Genomic DNA, 4993 nt, shown 5'->3' with positions numbered 1-4993 from the left:
GAAAAGTTGCTTCTCATTCATGCGCATCCTTCTCCTAAGTTCTCTGTACATTCTTGGGAGTGACAGCCTCTTCCAGCTGCACCCAGAGCTGAAATGGCAATTTTATTTCTGTCCTTAATGGAGCCAGAGAGAGGATTACCCAGCCACCGGCTCTTGCTCGATTCAGCGCTGCTCTGCCCACCGCCACCCCCGCCCCCGCCCGCCACCTCCCTAATTGCTACGGGGAGCGTGGGAAAGGCAGGAGGGATTTCAGGCAGTTAGTGACCTGGGATTTCAGGCAGTTAGTGACCTGGAGATCACACTGGGGGCTTCCTCGTGGCTCCCAAGTCTCTGAGAGCTCCCAGTGGGAACCAGTGGGGGGAGGGCTGGTGAGTGCGGAACGGCTCCAAGTGCCTGTTGCTTTTGGAAGCGGGTGTCAAAGCAGCCAGAGAATGCACTTATTGTTCCATTCTATGTGGATTCCAAGCCACTGCCTTCCATCTGTTGAATGTCTGGGTTTTGCTTATTGAGAGAGCGCCTGGTGCCCGCGGGCTCCTGCCTCCCTCGGGGCCTGCTCCAGCCTCGCCGACCCGGCCCGCGGTCATTGCCTTTCCCTTGTCTGGCCCTCCGGCCTCCACCCGGAACACAAGCCCTCAGAGTCCTCCCGGCCACCTGGAGCACTGGCCAGGATGGAGCCCTGGGGGCGGCGGGGCTCGTGCCCTTTAAGGAAGCATTCTTCCCCAGCCTTTGGACAGTCTCGCAGGTGTCACTTCGTGTCCCTTGCTGGCTGTCAAAGAATGATGATGGCTTTGGCCTTGCCTCCAGCCCAGTGAAGGGACTGCATCGGAGCCCGGGCACCATGAGACTTGCTTTAGAAGTGGCTAGAAGGGAGAGATCGGGGCCGCGAGAGACCTTTGAGCTGGGGGTAGCCTCGCTTGGGTGGTTAGAGTTGGCCACCTGACTCATGGTCGGGATAACGTGTCCCCAGAAAATTGGAGCGAGCGCGATTATTATAGTTCAGTTTTGTCGTTGAACGCTCAGATGTTATTTGGGCTAATCCAGTGATGGACCTGTGGGCCGGTGTGCTGCCTGGCGTGGAGACCTCACCGCCCAGCAGATGGCTCGTTAGCCCGATACTTATTTATTCCCCATGTGTCCCAGTCACCTGACCCGACCCTCTCCAGTCATCTCCTTCTGGCGCCCTGGAAGGACGGGTGTCCGAATGCCGTGTGCGGCTCTGAGGAGCGTGCACATCTCCGTCCGGCATCCCGTGGGGCGCCGGGGCCTCCTGGCTGCCTGGTTCTGTAGCCAGAATAATGATCTCTCTTGTCAGCGTGTGAGGAGCTAGGATGCCGCCGCGGGTCCGGTTCAGAGAGACTTAGCTGTCGCCCCCGAGAGGAGTCCTTGCCTTTGCCTCATGCCCGCGTGGGGCAGTGGTTCCAGCGCACATCAGCACCGCTGTGCGTCCGCGCCTCCCCTGGTGCTGGCGTTCGGAAGGGAATACACTAAAATCTCGGGCTGGAGGAGCTGGCGTTTCACTGCGAGACACACAAGGTGGGACAAATAAATGGAGCATGTCGCGTGTTGGATCGTCATGAGTGCAAAGGAGAAAAGTCACTTGGGGAAGGAGATTCCAAATGTGGCACGTGGGGGCTTGACATATTAAAGAGTGAGCCAGGCACAGTGCGCAGGAGTCGGGGAGCCAGGAGCCCAGGAGGAAAGAACCTTCTAGCAAAGGGTGAAGAACCTTCAAGTATGGGCCGGGGGTGGAGGTGGGGTGCCCGATGCAGCTGGCAGGGGGAGGGGAGGGAACAGGGGAGCTGCAATGGGGAGCGAGTGGCAGGCCCCCGTGTGGACCATGCAAGTGACCCGATGCCACTCTTCTGGATGCCAGCCTCATGGTATGTGGAGGAGGAGGCATGTGGCCTACTCGCCTGCTGGTGTTTTGACAGGATCATCCCGCTGCTGGGTGGCAGGGCTGCAGCAGGGAGAGCTGCAAAGACACTGCTGCTGTCGCTTTTGCAAACAACACTGGCAGTCGTGGACCACAGGGTGAGAAGTGGCTGGATTCCGCACCCAGTTTGGAGGTTGCTCACATCTTTCATTTCTGCTCATCGCTTGGGTTGACGTCATTTCGACCTGTTTGCTCTCCTTCCCTTTTATATCGTGTGGTCCTGCCTGAACTCCTGCTCCCTCATCCTGGACGGCCCCTGGGGTAGGTAAGGTCCGAGGAGCCAGCGCTCCCCTGTATGTCCTGAATCAGCCCAGGTGTCTCCTGGGGTCCTCGACCTGCATTCCTGGCCACCAGGCGTGCAGCCGGTGTAAGTTCCAAGAATCAAGACAAAACCCGAGAAAACCACCTGCCTCTGCCTGCTGGGCTGGGGGCTGGGGGCAGGATGGGGAGCCTGGGTGGAGCGGGAGGCCCAACTTGGAGTTCACGTAGTCCCAGGGGGAGTCACAGGGAAGGAAGCCTCCGATTGTCTGGGATGTTCCGAGTGCGAGCTCCTGCCTAAACCTCACAGGGAAGGGGAAGTGGTGAGGGAGCTCCCGGAGATGCAAAGCCACCGGGCTCCTGAGGACCAGAACCGAGTCCAGCCTCTGTCTCTGGCCCCGCGTGGACTCTGTGCTTTCTTCCGGTGCCGAATGCACAGGTGCGTTCTGTATGCAGAGCTTACTCGCTAACCACCGCAAAGACCGCACCAAGGGAGAATTTCAAAGTAAGGCATCAGAGCCAAAATGAAGAGCAGAGGGACCAAGCTGAGACACGGTGGGAGGGGCTGGCCCTGGTCCCCGGGTCCCACACGGGCTCTTCATCTCTGGCTTGAGGACGCGAAGCCACGTGAGGAGGAAGAGCAGGTCTCCCGTGTCTCTGCAGGGAGGATGCAGAGATTAGCAGGGAAGTTCAGGGAAAAGTCCAGAGGACGACGTGTGTCCGGGGTGGCTTGGCCAGGCGCAGCATTCTCCCTTGCGGCCAGCAGCGCCCAGCACCTGCTCCCAGCACCTGCTGCTGGTCTGCCCCGAGGGCATTCCCCTGCCTGTTCTTTTCCTTGGGCCTACCTGGTGTTTTTAATAATTGCTCTGGGAAGGATCCAGTGGCTGCCTCTACCAATTCTTTTTCTGAACCAGGGGTGGGGTGGGGGGCACCAAATGAATGTATGGAACAAGCCAAGTGCATTGGTGCCAACTGCATATATGGCGCTGAGCAGGCTTTATGAGGGGAGATTGGGGTGTGCCGGGCTCTGGGAGCCCCGTAGGACGGGATTAAAATGAACACGCTCACTGGATCTAAGACGCTTTACACTCTGACAGTTTTATCATCCGCCTCTTGGAGGGATCAGCCTGTTTCATACATACATAAGGAACTGAAAACCCCGTAAACTGCTCTAACCCCCTGGGGAAGCCGCTTGGCAGGATGCTCCAGGATCTGCCCCGAGCTTTGGGGCGAAGGGAGGAAAAGCGTGTGCAGCAAGGGCCCGTGTTACCGGAGTTTGATTTGTACCCACGTCAGCTTGTGTCTTTTCATGGTGTTGGTAATTATAAAATTATTACTGTTTGTAAATGTTTCAAATAATGCAGTGCAAGAGGCAGGGTCCCGAACAGATCAGGACGTGGAGCCCCACCGTCTTCTGAATCCTCGGCCCGTGGCTCTTTGACTTGCACATTTTCTTTTTTCTTCTCTTGTTCCCTGCGCGGTGGTCGTTGGGATCTTCCCAGGATTTTGTGGTTCCGAGTAGTATAGGCAGGAACCTCATGGGCGTCCTTGGGGAGCCGTGCTGTTAGTCTGTAGAACTGATCCTGGGACGTCAGGCTTCAGGGTGGAGGTGTATGCACATCTAAATTTTTGATTTTGGGAACACCTGGGTGGGGTCGGCGTTTGAGTGTCTGCCTTCGGCTCAGGTCGTGACCCCGGGGTCCCGGGATCGAGTCCCGCATCGGTCTCCCCGCAGGGAGCCTGCTTCTCCCTCTGCCTGTGTCTCTGCCTCTCCCTCTGGGTCTCTCATGAATAAATAAATAAATAATCTTTTTAAAAAATCTTTAAATTTTTGACTTTGCTGAATTGCCCTCTGGATGGTTATAGCACGGTTCTGGCTGCCATCAGCAAGCGGAGAGGTCCTTTCTGCCACACTTTGAACAAAATGAGATAGCCGTGATCCTGTTTGCATTTGCCAATCGAAGAAGAAGAGAAACATCTTTTTTTCCCTTTTTTTAAACATTTATTTGAGAGAGAGAGAGAGAGAGAATGCATGCACAAGCCAAAGGGTGGGAGGAGGCAGAGGGAGAGGGAGAAAGAATCCGCATCAGAGTCCTCGCCGAGCATAGAGCCTGAAGTCGGGCTTGATTCCACGACCCTGAGGTCATGACCTGAGCCGAAACCAAGAGTTGGACACGTAACCACCTATGCTACCAGGCGCCCCAGAAACATCTTATTTTAGCTTGCATTTCTGTGTTTTCAAGTGAGATGAGACAGCTCTCCTGCTTGTGGGCCGTTTGTGCTTCTCTGGCAAATTCATATTCTTTGCCCTTGTTTTATTAAAAAATATTTTTTATTATTGATTTTTACCAGCTCTTTCTGTACCACCTATAGCAGCTCACTGACCCTCATGTATTTTCCAAATATTTCCTCCAAGTGAGTGGCTTATCTTTCAACTTTATGCATAGTGTCCTTCTGATGTGCCTTTTATGTTTGCGCATCCTCAAGCCGCTGCTCCTCTTCCCGTAGGCACTCTGGGTCTCCTGTCAGCTAAGAAAGCAAGTATCATTTGTAACACAAATTTTTTTAAAGAAAGAAAGATATGACCTACATTTCCAGAGATCGGTACTGGCTAATTAACTGTGGCACATTTGCTGAAGGGAAACATCAAACAGGAAAATTATGGTGAGTGCACGGAGGCCAAGGGAAAGGTCACGGCACCTCCAGTGACACAGAATCTGCAGAGGTGTTTACACGCTGGCTGTGCATTCCCACACGGGACCCGTCTGTGTGGCACGAGCCGCAGGCTGGAGCTGGACACCA

At 55.2% G+C, this 4993-nt stretch overlaps 1 long non-coding RNA gene across 1 annotated transcript; it reads left to right on the top strand.

Moving 5' to 3' along the window:
- The first annotated feature begins 211 nt into the window (after nt 1–211).
- On the top strand, nt 212–4533 carry LOC118352985 (uncharacterized). Its single transcript, XR_004811060.2, has 2 exons — nt 212–1717; nt 1932–4533. It is a non-coding gene; the product is annotated as an uncharacterized LOC118352985 (long non-coding RNA).
- Nucleotides 4534–4993: the final 460 nt, after the last annotated feature.

Source organism: Canis lupus, chromosome 31 (assembly GCF_003254725.2).
Source record: "Canis lupus dingo isolate Sandy chromosome 31, ASM325472v2, whole genome shotgun sequence".
Taxonomy (NCBI): Eukaryota; Metazoa; Chordata; class Mammalia; order Carnivora; family Canidae; genus Canis; species Canis lupus.
The sequence above is the reverse complement of the archived record's forward strand: the minus strand, read 5'-3'. Positions and strand labels throughout refer to the sequence as shown.